We start from the raw sequence: 17,032 nt of genomic DNA, 5'->3' as shown, positions 1-17,032 counted from the left end.
AACATGTTTTATGAGCGGTTACTTATTTATGTCAGCTAAATTACTAGTGTTTTTCCAATATATGATGGCCTATTCGCCAAAATTTGTTCAAAATAACAGGAAATTAATAACAAAAAATAACCTGTTAATTTAATTATAAGCAAATCTTGGTTAAAAGCATTTTAAAATTAACAGGGTGTTAATTTTCACATGTGACATATGGACCAGAAATTTTGTCTGTTAAATCGAGGTCCGTAAAATCGAGGGTTTATTGTACATCATCAGTGTAGGCAACAAGCAATTCAAAGGAATGAAATACAAAGTACATAACAGTGGATTACCAATTAAATACTGTTGCTGTGTGCTAGAAATTAATAAAATCAGCTAACGCCTTTTTTATTCTCGTATACAGGGAGTAGGCGAGGCCATTTAGCCCTATCTAACTTTTTGGAGACTGAGTGGGCAGTTCAATCTCCACTGGTACCAATCAGAGATAGATGGCCCAAGGCTATCACTAATTAAGCGGTACTCAGTGAAGAGAGACAGCTCAAATGTGCCGCCATCTCGTGGTCCCTAACACAATATATTTAATGTCTGAAATAATGTGGGTTCTACGGTCGATTTTCTTGAGTTTACACGACGAAAAACCCGAGTTTCCGGGAGGAAAAACCTGCTTGCCCGTGCCAGAGATCGACTAACTCAGGAACCGGTCGAAAAAAGGCTTAGAAAAATTTCCTCTAGTCGCCGACTAGACTCGAAACCAAGTCTTCCTTCGTGCGGCCAAGCGCCGTGGTTGGCAAATGCCACATCCACTGAGCTACACAGGCTGTTTAGAAATTAATATTAATAAAATATTAAATAATTCTTAAAAACTATTTCTTTGATAGTTACATAAGATAAAAATCTCCCAAACTTTTGGGAGAGAGAGAGAGAAAAAGACAATCATTTCGATTCAGATTTGGCCGATGTAAAAGGGCTTCACAACTTTCTTTGAAAAGGCATTCGTATTTAAACTTGCATCTATGGAGAAGACAAGCTTTATCCCACTAGATATTATGTTTAGTGTCAATACTATGTTGTGCCAGACCAGACTTTTGAGGTTTCATGTATTCGATATAACATTGATGTTCATTCATTCTTTTTTCCACAGAACGGCCTGTTTGTCCAAAGTATGTTAAATTACATTCACACTGTATCTGGCAAACGCCAGCTAATGATAGAGGTGCCAGTTTGTCTTTTGTAGATGGCAACAGGAGAGAAATTTTGTTGATAGGAAAATATGTGGGAATGAGATGATACTTCTTCAAAATTCTGCTAATCGGTTTTGATGACATTAAAATTCACTAGGTTGTCTTTGCTCCACTAAGGATAACAATGAGATCAGTGTTTAAGGCACTGGTTAAAGATCATGAAGTATAAGTTATCTGAGCACTACTAGGTTTTGAAAATGAAAACAGAGGAGTGGAAAATACATCAGCAAAGATATGAAGGAGAATGGAGGTCAGGGAGAGAAGATTGTTAATGCATAGGAGAAAGTATTTCTGTGACAACACTAAGCCCTGTGGATAAACAAGCATTAACTGAAAAATCTGATGAAAAGAAACCATCCATCATGCAAGTCATGATGGATGGTTTCTTTTCATCAGATTTTTCAGTTAATGCTTGTTAGTTTTCAGTTAGTGCTAGAGAGGAAACTGAGTTCACGAAGTGAAGGAATAATACCATAATATGACTGCTTGGTGAAAAGGCCATGATGCCAGACTTTATCAAATATCTTCGAAATGTCAAACACAATCATGTGTTTCTTTGAACTTTTCCATGGCCTGAGTCCAAAGATGGATGAGGGAGGTAAAGAGATCTGCTGTGTAACAAGAAGGGAAGAATCCATATTGGTGATCACTGAGTAACTGGTGAGTCTCTAAGTAGTGAAGTAGCTGGTTGTTGTTGTTGTTGATCTTTTCCATTATTTTTGAGAGTACTGAGGTCAGGTCAAAAGCAATAGGGTGATAGTTTGGTGGATGACTTTTATCTCCCTTTTTGGGAAAAGGCTGGATACAAATTTGGTTCCAAGCTTTTATCCAGCCTGTAGGCCGCACGGTTAGCCTAGTGGCTTTGCGCTTCGCAACCATATGCTTTGGGAAGGAGTGTCCTGGGTTCGATTCCCGTCGCCGACGTGAGGAGCTTAAGGATCTTCCTCAGCCATAGCCAAGTTAGCTGGTCTTGGGCATGGACAGCGGGATTTCCCCCCCCAGTTTATTTGGGGTTTTTCATCCTGCAAGCAGGCAAACCGGCCCCATGAACACACAGATCTACAGCCATAAATACTTAACCCCCCATGAGGGGGGGGCTCAACTCGCCCTAATAGGGACGGGGGAGAAAAAGGGAGGAAACTCCATATAAATAAATAAATCCAGCCTGTATGCTCTTCAGAGTTGGTCATAATTTCCTGCTTGTAGTTCAGTGTGTAATCTTTTTTAAATGGATCATCCATATGCATTGTCACTTTCCAAATATTAGTACAGTATTTTATGGTCACTGTTGCCATCTGAAAGCTGAACCCTTCCTCCTCCTCCGACACTATAATCAAATCTAATACTCTTTGACCTCAACTTACTTCTGTCAGATACTACTTGAGGAATTCTCTCAAAACATTGTAAGCTCAGTGTAGGCTGTGAATGACAATGGAATTCTTGTCTCAAACCACTTATACATTTTTTTTTTTTTTTTTTTTTTTTTTTAACTGTCCTGGCAAACTTTCTGGGAGGAAAAAAAAGGTTAATTTCTGTACTAAAAGCACAATAAATATTCGCAATAAATAAATAATCACAATAAATATCACAGAAACGGCAGTCTTAAAATCAATTTTGAATAATTGGTTTGAAGCTATTTTCAGTTTTAAATAAGTAGTAAAGGAAGATGGAGAGCTCAGTTAAAGCCAACTGTGATGGAGACTTTGACACTGGACAGTCATGGCACACTTCTTGGAGAATCAAAACTTAAATAATTATATTTTTTAATGGAAATAAGGATATCCTATTCACTTTCAGTGATACTAAAGGTCATGGTATTTTTTCTTGCAAAAAATACCATGACCTATCTCCATTCACCTTTCCCCTCATTTTTTTTTCAAGTGAATAAACAAGATCAGGTATTTATTGTCAGAATGAAATATACCTCTTGCCCTTCCTCATACATACATATATTTCTTCCTCTGATTCCAAAAAAAAAAAAAAAATCCTAAGAAGAAAAGCCAAAACGGCTATAACTTAAAAAAAAATCCTTTTCTCTTCAAAATGCTACTTTACACTTGCCCATGGAGTGTCTTCATGATTTTTTAAATGTTGAAAATACCAAAGTTCAAATTCTATTTAGTATGTGAGGAATCTTTTATAAGGGTGTTTCATCAACTGAAGGCCAGTTAGCTAGTGTCATATGGAGATGTCAGGGTTTTAGCTCCAAAGTTTTGGGTTTTTCATCTTGCAAAACAGATAAATAAATATATGCAATTAACAGATATAATACATAGCTCTGATAGCCTTATCTGCTTTGGCCATTGTAGAAATCATCTTAACCTGTGTGGGAACGAAACCTTCACAAATCCAATAATCACTATTGTTTTCATATTATTATTATTACAGGCAACTCCAAGGAGTCCTTGACTCAGATTGAGGCCCTAAACATCATATCACGAACAACTATTCGGCATTCGCACAGTATCTATTATACTCTGCTTTGAATTCATTTACAGTCATGGTCCCCACAACAAACTCTGGCAGCTTATTCCACTCATTCACCAAGTAAAAAACCTAGTTCTAACACCCTTGCTAACTACACTCTTGCTCAGTTTCCATGGATGGTCCCTAGTTCTCCCATCACCAAACCTGTTCTGAAAAATTTCCTCTGAATTAATCTTGTAAAAATCCTTCAGTCATTTGAATGTCTCAATCATATCACCCCTTTTCCGCCTAACAACCAATTTCTATAGCCCACAGATCTTCAACTTGTTCTCGTAAGGATCATTCCATAGACCTGCTATCATTTTGGTCACTCGCTTCTGGATCCTCTCTACCTCCTCCCCATCAAGAAGAAACCGAGGTACCCAGATCTAGGCACAGTAGTCAAGATGGGGTCATATCAAGGCTCGATAAAGAGGAACAATAACTTGCTTATCTCTGCTCATCAAAGTATTCTTCAGATTCTTCGTCAAAGTAATGATCTGATGAGCTGATTTAGCCACTTTTGCATGTTTCCCCTAAACTTCAACTCCCTATCCACCTAATGAGAATAGACTGCCATCTATTCTCATTAGCCCAGACTGCCAATCTATCCAAATCACCCTGCAAAATTTTGACATCATGTGCATTCACTATTGCTCTACCCAACTTTGCATCATCAGCAAATAAATGAACAGTTCCCCTCAGATCCTTTCCTATATCATTAATGAACAAATTAAATAGCCAGATTAGATTGTGCCCTGAGGCAAACAATTAAATATCACATCTGATGGATATAAGATAAAAATATAAAAAAATCTACAATTGCTATTTTGTTTTTATTACAAGAGAAACATTAATGCAAAAGGATTACATAATAATATTAATTAAATGGTTGCTCTACGGGGATATCGCACAATAAAGCTGTTTATAAGTCCTTCTAAATTTAAATTATAAGCTATGTCTGCCTCCATCGATATAGCTGCTAGACCAACCAGTCTTTCTTGGGTCATTGCTGTTTGCAAATAATTTTTAATCAGTTTAAGCTTGGAAAAACTTCTTTCTGCACTTGCTACGCTAATAGTTCCTGTTAACGTAGTGATGGCACTTACCGCAATATGGCTGAACGAGCGCCCTTATTAAGCACCACTGTGAGGCAGGCTGCCTCTATGCTACACCCTGTCGATGGTACTGACAGTGGTCCAAGAACAGAACACGCAGCACACCACTAGCAACAGTATGCATTAATGGAAGGGCCACTACCCAGAGCAGTTTAGACCTTTATTGAATGTTCAAGTACAGGTCAAACTCCAAAGACTCAGTGTTGTTCCCCTCAGTAACAGCTCACACTGCCACCGAGAAGAACTCTCAGAACCGGTTGGCTCTACACCATGGCAGGCTCACCCCACCACCGAGCAGAGCCGCTCATTTGCTCATATCTCATCTGAGGAGTAACAGCAACAACCGTGCCTCAGTTAACTTCATGGGCTACAGCACTGTCATTCACATTACCCCCCCCACCCATGACCTGGGTGACAGAAACAGCCAAGCCTCAGTTAAAACTTAATGGGCTACGGCATTGCCATTCATCACCCAAGCTTCCAACCGGTTTCGACCTTAGTTGAGGTCTCATCAGTGATACCAAGGTGGAAGCAATGGAGAAGTCATATTTACCTATACGAGTTGCCAAAAGGTGTCTCACCTTATTATTAAATTACTCTGGATTTTGAGAAAGATGTTGGAAGTTTTTTCCCACTTGGTTAGACTATAATAAATTTAGTTTAATCCTTTATCCAAGTGTAAGCAAACAGAGTTCGAGCCTGAAGTATCTTCAGGACTGAGGCAACTCATGGTAAAGGTTGACCAAGTTCTCATCACTACTTGTCTTAGTATCTCCCATAATGCAAAGCACATCTCCTTGTGAACATGCATAATTCTATGCATTAAGGGAAGGGCCACTACCTAGACTGGTCCACCTTTACAACAAGTTGCCTCAGTCCTGAAGATACCTCAGGTGCAAACTTTGTTTGCTTACACTTGGATAAAGGATTAAACTAAATTTATTATAGTCTAACCAAGTGGGGGAAAAAAAACTTCCAATACCTATTACCATTAAGAAGTCCTCCTCCTTCCACCTTTTCAATGTGTCCAAAGTATTTCAACTTTCTTCTCTCAATATCCTTAAGGAGCCTTCAAGTTCTGGTGATCCTTTCTAGCACCCATCTGCCTTTCAGTATATGATATCCTCAACAGCCTTTTGTAACACATCTCCAAAGCAGCTATCTTGTTCCTATCGGATTTCTTTAGGTTCTAAGTCTCACATCCATAAGTCACTGTTGGAAAAAAAGAGGCATCCACAATCCTCAACTTTCTTCCTATGGAGATAGATCCATCCTTTCATATTTCAGACAAGTTTCTGAATGTTGTTTTAGTCATTCCTAATTTTCTTCTGAACAGCGATTCTTCACATTAATAATGGATCTCAGGTAATTGAACTTGCTGACTTTCTCGATTGTTTCTCCATTAAGGTACACTTAATGGATCTTCCCTGACTGTATTCCTTTGAGAGCAATGATCATTGTCTTACTAGGATTGAGCTGAAGTCCTCTGTTCTTAATTATCTCGTTAACATACTTATATATTTAAATCTAATTTGGGTGTGTGTGTGTGTATCCTATAAATGAAACTAACAGAAATAGTCTTTAAAAATGTAATGTACTGCTTCATATGCATACTGTAAATATGTAAAGCAATAGGGTGTGATTAATGGGTGGAGTGGGTTAAATCCAATGTAAAATTCATGTTAAGTAAAGTTTGCAGAACAAAACTCTTATGAAAGTAGGGATCTGCCTGTAAACTGCATTAACTACCCAACCAGCCATATTGGATGAAATATATTAACCACCTTACATTTCATATCCATGTTATTTCAATGGCAGCTCAATGGTAAGGGATGAGCCAAATATTTGGTTTTGCTTTAGTATTTGGCCAATTTGGCATATTTTTCAGATATTTGGCTTCAGCCAAATCAGTAGAAAGAGTCAGTATATTCAACTGGCTGTAGCAGAAATATTCTGGTTAAATACATCACAATAAACATATCCAATCAAAAAAAGCCTCCAGGGGCAAATGCTAGTCTTGAAATTCGGGCTTGCTCTTGTTATCATTCAGGAGTGAGAGGTGTGATTGAAGTCTGATTAGTGGAATAATGAATTACTGACCATTTAAAACTATACATTTAATCATACATGTTGTTTATTTTTTAACGGTATATATTAGAACACAGAAACTAAGTAAATAATTAATTTATTAACTTATTGCTGATATTTCGCTGGTGTTATAACCAGCATCTTCAGCGCACAAAAACACAGTTTGTCACAATACGCGAGACTATAACAACATGGTGTAATCAACGGACTAGTCAAACAAAATTGTAGCATCAACACAAAGACTAGAGTCCTGATTTTTGGCGCCCTCTATCTGAAAAAAAAAAAAAAAAAAAAAAAACTGTAGCTATCACATAAGACTAGTCCTAAAAAAAAAAAAAAAAAAAAAAAAAAAAAAAAAAAAAAAAAAACTAGTTTTTTCTTAAGATGATTGTCTCCCAGATCTTAGGCAAGTTAATACGGCCATATTTGTTGAGATTTGGAGTGTGTTTCAGTGCTTCCGTCGCCTCTAAGAACAATCTCTCCGACTTTTTTTTCAGATAGAGGGCGCCAAAAATCAGGACTCTTGTCTTTGTGTTGCTCCTACAATTTTGTTTAACTAGTCCGTTGATTACACCATGTTGTTATAGTCTCACGTATTGTGACAAAGTGTGTTTTTGTGCTGTGCTCTGAAGATGCTGGTTATAACCCCAGCGAAATATCAGCAATAAGTTAATAAATTAATTATTTACTTGGTTTCTGTGTTCTAATATATATCGTTAAAAAATAAACAACATGTTCGACGAACACATAAGTCTGTTCACACATTTAATCATACAAATACAACATTTATTTTACAAACGATATTCTATCTTTTTCAATTTAGCTACTTGAATATAAATTCTACCCTATGGTTCTTCTTTATGAACTGGTCAATAACATTGTCATAAAAAGTTGGTTGTAAGTTAATTTTCCCAAGCAACACACACACTTGTAAAGGCTGGCTGAAGCTCACTGGCTAGAGCTACATTGACTGTGTATGGCCTGTGTTTAAGCAACAGAGTGAGATGACGTGAAATGGCTATGCGCGCGCACGAAATCACAGTGCTGCTGCAAGGATCTGGAAGCTCCTACAACCGAGCAAGCATTGGCCTTCGATATACAACGCAAAGCTCAATGATTGCCATGCAAGCTTAAGATGTCTCTTCTGTCTACAAAAATAAAAGCCTAAATGGAATGCTTATAAATGCATGCATTTATTAACAAATAAATATTACTTTCTCAATTAATGAGCTTGCGCAGCAAGCATAGCAAGCATGGAGAATTCCCTCCTAAAGCCTCCCCTTATTTTGCAGGTTTCCAAGGCTAATGAGTAAGCTTATTCCACAGTACAATTTCTCACAATTTTTTTATTTTTTTTTTGCACTAAATACCAGCGTATTCCTGGAAAGAGTTTTTTTTCTTCATTAGTCAGAAAGATTTATGAAGAAACCAGACAAATGCTACTCCAAAAATGCTGAAAAACTCACTTCCTTACATCATAATTTATCACAAATTCATTTCAATTATTAAATCCAGAATTATTCTCTATATTTTACAAGTTTGGGTAATATTTTTGTTATTAGAAGAAATAAGTGCAACATTTTTTTCCCTGAATTTTATGTTGTACTGTTTTTGAAATAAAATGTTCTCTATGAAATTAAATGATAGTTTTATTATATCAAAATGGAGAATATTATGGATCAATCCATATTTTACAGCCAAATGTAGAAAGAAAGTGAAGTTACAAAAATTTATCAGGAAACTTATGAGAGCAAGATCAGAATCAGAGTTGACTTGCACTATTTAAAGAGCACAAATTTTACCCACAATCCATATTCGCCTTTTATTAATGCATTGAGTAAGTTTCACTAGCCTGAAATACAAGGCTTCAAACTGACCAAGTTCAAAAAAATTACAAGTGGAAATGAAGAAAAAGCTCATTCAATGCAGTAACTAAGCTATGTCAGAAAGTTAAATTCTTCTTAAGTGATCTCTAGATAGGTGCTTAATAAATATTATACTATAAAGCTGAGAAGCTTATATTTGTCTTGCATAGATATTATAAAAGACAATATCACAAATTCATCTATATTTTATAGCAAAATGTGGAAACAAGTGAAAGTAAAAAATGTAAGAAAATTTTCTTACACTCAAAAATTTTACTAGAAAGCTTATCACAAGTTATCTTTTGACAAACTTGCTAGTAAACTTTTAAGTTTCTTTCTAGATTTGGCTATGAAATATGAATGGATCCATAACATCCTATATTACAATGTCTCATTTATTTGAAATTGAAGCATCTTGGCTCTATACTTAAAAATTTGACAGTTTTTATTTAGGGAAAACAAAATTTTATATTCCATTTTTATCAGAGAAGATCCTAATAGTCTTCATTTTGGCAATGCAAATAAACAGAAATAGGAGATATTAAAGATATGTCCTTATTTTATAGCTGAATATCCATATATACAGAAACTTGGAGAGTTTCAAATAAAGAGAGAGCTGATGAGAATACAATCCTAAACAATGGAGTTGCCTGAGCTTATACTACTTAGAAAACTTTCCAAGCTTCTTTAGTGCAAGATATGGATTGATCTGTTTATTCACAATGCCAAAATGAATACATTTTGGCATTGTAAAACATTATGCTCTTCTCAGCACCAACTACTGTTCTTGTCATTTTAAGGTTTCTGCCTGATCTCTAATGAGAACCAACAGCTGTCAGGCCAGTGAAACCTTAATCAAAAGAACTAATAAAAGAGGAATATATAGACGTTGCCACAGTGCTCATATCTGTTTAAGCGCAAGCTAAGGAACTCCGATGATAAAGATTGTATTCTCATAAGCTCTCAGTCAATTTTCAAGGCTTTCTGAGTTTCTATATATATATACAGGGTGTTCGGGATAAATTTGACAGTTTCGTAAGGAAAAAGAAAATCTTCTTTGTATCTATTAAATTTAATGAATTGACAAAAAAACATTACAGGCAGAGTTAATTACAATACTATCAACAAGATTTACTCAAAATAACCACCATTAGCATCGATCACAGCTTCAATTCTGCTTCGGAACCTCGAACAAGCTGATGCTACAGTCTCCCTGGGAAGGGCCGCAAAAACTGTTTTAATTTTATCCATTAACTGGGCTTTTGTATTACTGGAAGTGCGATTGGTGTCTTTTTCAACTGCGCCCCATACAAAATAATCCATGGGGTTAAGGTCTGGGGAGTTTGGAGGCCAAACATTTGGACTGGTGAAGTCATAGAAATTTTCAGACAACCATTTTTGACTTTTCCCAGAGGTGTGGCAAGGGGCCGAATCCTGCTGCCATACATACGGCCTACCATTGGCTACCCTTGTTATCCAGGGCTTGACTACAGTTAGCAACTACGAACAAAGCCCGAATTCCAATGCCAGGGTTCTTCAACACCTGTTCCTGCAGATTTGCGAGGAATTCTGCTGTACGAACGCAATCAGATCGTCTGCTAGGGATCTTTCTTCTTGCTACATCCTCGTAGTCACCATTGCAAGTCTCTAGTTCATGCCTGATTGTTTTTACTGTATTCAGGGAGCATTGGGCAGCAGTCGTAATATCCTTATTTTGATGGCGGGCACGAATCATCATGATACAAGTTATTCTCTTCCATGATTCAGGTGGGTTCCAGCTATCCATCCTTTCTGACATCTTGTATATGAATGAAGAAGGGTCCAAACTTTTAAATGAAGAGAAGTGTGTGTTAATACATGTAACTTACGGAAAAATATAATTAATTATAAATATGTCAAATTTATCCCGAACACCCTGTATATATATATATAAACTCATATTATGTCTATATTTTTCTAGTGGTCACATGATTAGGTGAAGTATTATTACATGTTCTTTAATCTTTCTTCATTCTGCAATTTGGCCAAAACACTGAATATTCAGCTAAAGAATAAGTAATTAAAGGTTAAACATTGCAAATTAAGTTTTATAGATTTCGAATTAAATTTTAATGAATTTTATTAAAAATTTATATTGATTTGTAATGAATGCAATTTTTATTTTTTAATTTTCAAAACATACTTATAAAATTTAAATCAATATATTTTGGCTGAATATTCGTTGCTTCAGCCAAACCGAATATTCAGTATTTGGTATTTTGGCACGTCCCTGCTCAATAAACATGATGCAATCTTTAACAGGGTGTCATGCAATGTCATAAAATTATGATTTCTTTTTGTATTTCGTTTAGGCATCTTTCATCAGAATGATTGATTCCACCAAGGCATATAAAAACACCAATGGTTGCAGATTATTGCTGAGCTACACACACACACACACACACACAAACTAAATTTCGCTATAATAACAGGCGCACAGTTTAAATTACTTTGAAAACTATAATGTGCTACAATTTTTTAAGTTTTTGAACTCACATTAAATTTCATCAAGAGCACACATTTTGAATGGGGGGGGGGGAATTATGATTACTCAGACATCAGAGAATGCCACCACTTTACCAACTCTCAACTCCTTACAGTTTATGGCTAACCCAAAGCACACTATAAAGAGGCAAAGGTAGCAGTCAGTTTTGAACACTATATCATTCTTAAGCATCATGATCAACAAAGCAGCTCTTTTCCTACAAACCAATTTTTTTTAATGTAGTCCTTTCCAATCTCAATATTACAACTTGCTCCCCCTCCACACATCTCTCACTCTAGTTACCTTGTTTAGTTGATGGCTGCAATATCAATTTCTCTCCATGCCTGCTGCTCATTTTTATGTATAATCTTTTGAGAGTTGCCTTGATTCTTCAATCGTTGAAACCCAGGATCTGGCTAATATATATAGATTACATTTTTGAAATATGGGCATTTGCTCTCCACTGTCATTAGTCAACACTAAATAAAAACTCATCTAATTCACAACATGTTCCCTTCCTCTCACACACTCATTCCACATCTGTATTGTCTATAGTCTACCACACACACAAAGGAGATACAACAGGTATTAATTTGCAGCACCATCTTATCCAAAAATTAGGTATTATCATCACCACAGTTAAATCTAAGTGCTTGGATGATAACACTATCATAACTCTAAACAAGTAGAAACTTTCATCAAGAATATCTATAACAAGAAAACTGAAGAAAGCTTCAGTTAATTTCAATAAACATATCAACAAAAGCAACAAACACTAAAAGAAGAGAGCCATACCATCGACAAAAAGGGTCAAAAAATTGGTAGAGCTTTTAATTCAAATAACAAGTGAATATGATGGAAAACATTAATTTTAAACAAATATTTTTTTTTAATGTATGGATAATCTCTACATTTAAAAAAAATGGATATTCTGATAAATGGAACAGTAGAGTTGTTATCAGTAGAAAATCAATGTATTACTTTGTGATGTAATCCAAATTTAAAGCACTGTACTTGTTTTAATTATATTAATACTGTAATATCCTTCAATAAACTGCTGCCTAAAAAAGACTATGGTGAAGAATAATAAACTAGAATTTTCCATGTGATTTAATTTGCCATTAAATCACTTGTCAATACATGCATTATTATTATTATTTTTAATTAATTTTAAGTATTACATTTATAAAAGTTGCAAATCTTTGCAGTAATGAACAACATGTACTTACCCCACAGAAGAAAGCTTAGAAGGCACTCATCTGGGAACACAAACATACTGAACATCAAACAAAATTCTCACATTTACTACATAACCAAAACATGACCTCAAAAGATTTAAACAGAAAATGTGAAGTGAAGGATGTGAGTACTCTAGAATAGAGAAAAACAAAACAAAAAAAAAATATATATAGTGAGAGTAGATATTACAGTTTAAATAATCAGACAGAGTATATCCTAAACAAAATTCAATTGCTTCCTTTAATACTTAAGCTAAAATTTCAGTTCAACACTTATTTCATTACAACCAATTGCAGACCAACCTGAGAGCAAAAATGTGATCATTGCTCTATTCCATATATTATTCTTCGACAATCTGACAAACTTATTACTATTATACGGTATCTCCATGGAATCTGGAGACTCATTGTGGGAGGCTCAAACTAACTATTATACACACAAATCCTATCATACCATTCCTTAAACTCATTCACTGTCAGGGCACTCAACCAATTCTGGCAATCCATTCTACTCATTCACCACTCTCCATGCATGAAATCTGATCCATACATCCCTACTAACCACATTCTTACACAACTTCCATGGATGGTCCCTAGTTCTCTGATTACTTATCATATACTGAAAAAAATTTTGCGTATCAATTCTATAAATTCCCATTAATATCTTAAAAGTTTCCATCATGTTATCTCTTTTTCACCTATCAACTAAACTTTGTAACCCACAAACCTTCAACCTATCTATCCTCATAGGAAGCAGACTTGTCACCAGCTTAGTCACTTGTCTCTGAATCTTCTCTACTGGTCCCTAAGAAACGCAAGTGACCAAACCTGTGCACAATAGTCAAGATGAGGCCAAATTATAGCTTTATAAAGAGGGATAATAATTTCCTTATCTTTACTTGTGTGTTTTTCAACATCCAATAATCCTTTGAGCCATTTTACCAGCTTTTGCAATATGTCCTTTGAACCTCAATTCTCTGTTCAGCATTTCTGCTCTATCATATACTAATTTCTGGTGTCTGTCAGCCCCCACCCCCCCATCCATCCATCCATGCTTAGCTTCATAATTTCAAATCACAATGTCAAAAAATTTCTCTCTTTCAGATGGTGATAAAACATTCTGGGGAAAGTTGGGAATATTTAGCAAACATTTTTATTCATATTTCCAAGTACATAAGAGCTATAACACAAATAACATTACTTCAAAAATCAAGGAATTACACTCTGGAAGCTCATCTCTCATAGATGCTAGATGTGCTAATCACTTTCTCATTGTGTTCAGCTACAGCCTTATGCTTTTTCTACAAGTATTTTCAGAGATGTTATGCAGAACTGGTTTTCATTATTTCTCCACTTTCCCTAAGTATATAAAATCACATGATACACCATCCTTTTCTCTTAAATAGTCTTTCTCCCATTTTCTCTACAAATAACAATCTTCATCTGCATTAACTGGTTCCTCGTTTACTCTTAATCATGTCTCCCCTCCCACACACACACACACACACACACACACACACACACACAGAGAACACTGATGTGTCACAGGTTTTGCAACCTCTCGTGTGTGGGAAGGGATTAATATTGAAAAAATACTGTAAAGACTTATATTCTTATAAAATATTGCCTTATAAAAAAAAAACCCTATCTTCTATTACTATAAAAATCTCCTAATGTATGTTAGTATTTTCTCTCCTCTATTTATCAAATGATGCTTGCATTCCCTCAAGCTGTTACCTTGATTCCCTTGATGGACCTGTGGTTTCAGTCAGGATTTCTCCATGACTGCAGGTTGTAAAGAGTCCAGCTATTCCTGTCTTGGGCCTTTTTTCTCCATTTTCTTCCAACTTTCTTAATCATTGGGTCTTCCCACCTTAAGGCTGGTCTTCCAGGTTTCCTTTTGGTATCTCTCGGATACCAGTTTGTAACTCTGACTGTCCATCTGTTGTCTCTCATTCTGGCGAGATGTCCTGCCCATCTTCTTTTGCTGTTGTAGTTTTTATTATATCTGTGATTCCAGACTTCTTCCTGATTTCTGTGTGTCTTACGTGGTCTATTTTGTTTATGTTGTATATTCTTCTTTCTATTGCACGTTGAGTTGTTAGTAAGCTTTGTTCTTCTTTTAAAGTTGTGTTCCATGCTTATGTCTATATCTATGTTTTGGTTGGTAATTGTTGATTTTATTTTGTTGAAGGCTATCCAAGCAGCTCTTTTTCTCCTTGTTATTTCATTCAATATATCATTATTCATTTTTATGGACTGGCTGAGGTAGATTTATTCTTCAACTTTTTCGATGGTGTGAGATTCTAGAGTGATTGTATGATCTTTACAGTATTTGTTTTTCATCCATCTTGTTTTGTCAGGGTGTATTTCCAATCCAATTTTTTGGCAGTTTTGGCTTATGTTATTCAGCATTGATTCTAAGAGTTTGGGTGAGTGAGATATTAATACCAATCATCAGCGAATAATAAGATATTTAATATTTCACCATCAATGTTTATTCCATCTTTCATGTCAATTTTTCGGATGATGCTGTCCAGAGTAGATGTGAAGAGATTAGGTGATAAGACATCACCCTGACGTACTCCTCTACTTAAGTTAATTTTAATCGGGTGATTGAAAAGGGTGATATTTGTTGTGCTTTCTTTGTAGATATCTTTTATGAGTTGGATGTGCTTTTTCTATGCCTTGTTCTATTAAAGCTTGGAATACTGAGTTATGCTCAACAGTGTCAAATGCCTTTTTAAAATCTATAAAAAGAAAACAAAGTGGGATCTGGTATTCTATGCATCTTTCTGTTAGCTGAGTAATAGTTTGAATGTGATCCAACGTTGAAAAGCCTTTTTTGAAACTAGCCTGTTCTTTGCAGCTATTTTCATTGATGGAGGTTTGTATTCGGTTTAGGATGATTCTGGTGAATATTTTATGTGTGTGTGTGTGTGTGTGCTAATAGACAGATAGGTCCGTAGTTACTGATGTCTTCTTTATGCAGAATTATGGTCTTTGATGTTTGCCATTCAGTAGGTACTTTCCTTAATTGTATATATCGGGTAAACCTTTCTGCTAGAGCTTTAAAGAGTATTTGTCCACCCATTTTTAAGTCATCAGATTTTATACCATCAATTCCTGGTGATAGGTCATTTTTCATATGGTGGATAGCCATTTTTATTTCTTCAGGTAGGACAGATGGTATTTCCAGATTTTCCAAATTTTCGTCTGGTACTGGAGCTGTGATTACTTGTTTAGATGAGTCAAGGTTCTCATAAAACGATTTTACTATTTTTTCCATTTCACCTCTGTTTGTGTGTCTGTTTCCTTGATTGTCTATGAAGGCTGATGGTAGTGGTTGCTTTAGATTTATTTCTTTTTCTTTTTTTTAGGCTACTGCGGAACCTAGCTGCTTCTGCCAATTTTGTTGTTCTATATATGTCATAGTCGTCTTTGATATTCTGCCTCAGTTGTTTACAAATAATTTTATATTCTAGACAATCATTTCCTGTATCTTTCGGTATTCTTCTTTTCTTCAATAGTTCTATTGTTCTTGCTGATAGGCGTTCCCTGGTCTTAGGAGGAAGTTCATACGAGGTTCTTTCTTTGCAGTTCATTAATTTATTGTTAAAGTTTGTTAAATCTTCGTCGATGTCATTTTTTAATTTCCAGTCGGTTTCTTCCACCTTTTTTCTAAATTCTTCTGGGTTTATCTGTTTTGAGCGTTTTTTATGGTTGGACTGTGCTGGTATGCATTCTTCATTTTTTTTTATGTATTTTGAGAGTGGCTCTTATTGGATGGTGGTCTGAATGAATGTTGCAGTAAGTTTTCCCAATGACTTCGACATTTTTTATTATTCTTTTGCAATCTGTTAGGATGAAATCAATTTCATTTCTTGTCTCTCCATTTGGAGATTGCCAAGTCCATCTTTTTCCAGTTCTCTTTTTAAAGAAACTATTCATAATGTACAGCTTTTCTGCTTCTACAAATTCTGCCAGGAGATCACCTCGTTCATTTCTTTCCCCCACAGTCCAATGTATTTTTCTTCAATAAATCCTGTACCAATCTTTGCATTGAAATCTCCACACACTATCGTGTATGTTGTTTTTTTCAGTAATGTTTCTCGTAGGTGTTCATAGAAATTTTCTATTTCTTCTTTGTCAGCTGTTGAGGTGGGTGCGTAGGTTACTATTATTTTTATTATTATGGATTCTCCAATTTTTAATATTAGTGTTCCTAGTCGTTCAGAATGGATTGTACAAGAAATAATATTTTTAGTTAGCTTTTCATTTATGATGAAGCCAACTCCTCCAGCCCTTGTAGTATTATCTGAGGCTCCCAGGAAAATTTGGTTGCCATTGTTCCATTTTACTGTTAATTCAGAGCTTCTTCGGGTTTCACAGATAGTGAGGACATCAAACTTTACATTTTGCATTTCTTGAAGCAGGAAATCAATATGGGAGTCAGAAGACAGAGTTCGAGTGTTGAAGGAACCAATAAATAGGGTCGAATTTC

General features: G+C 35.5%; 1 protein-coding gene across 4 annotated transcripts in view; it reads right to left on the bottom strand.

Moving 5' to 3' along the window:
- Nucleotides 1–17,032, bottom strand: part of mri (BTB/POZ domain-containing protein mrityu) — a 323,678-nt gene that overhangs the window by 294,301 nt on the left and 12,345 nt on the right. For all 4 annotated transcript variants that reach the window (XM_090412595.1, XM_090412596.1, XM_090412599.1 and 1 more), the window contains exon 2: nucleotides 12,520–12,661. The gene's annotated coding sequence lies outside the window, so the exon portion shown is untranslated. The remainder of the gene's footprint in view (nucleotides 1–12,519; nucleotides 12,662–17,032) is intronic.

Source organism: Typopeltis vanoorti, chromosome 23 (assembly GCF_054136105.1).
Source record: "Typopeltis vanoorti isolate ZY-2024b chromosome 23, IOZ_Tvanoo_1.0, whole genome shotgun sequence".
NCBI lineage: Eukaryota > Metazoa > Arthropoda > Arachnida > Uropygi > Thelyphonidae > Typopeltis > Typopeltis vanoorti.
This window is presented reverse-complemented; position numbering and strand designations above follow the sequence as displayed.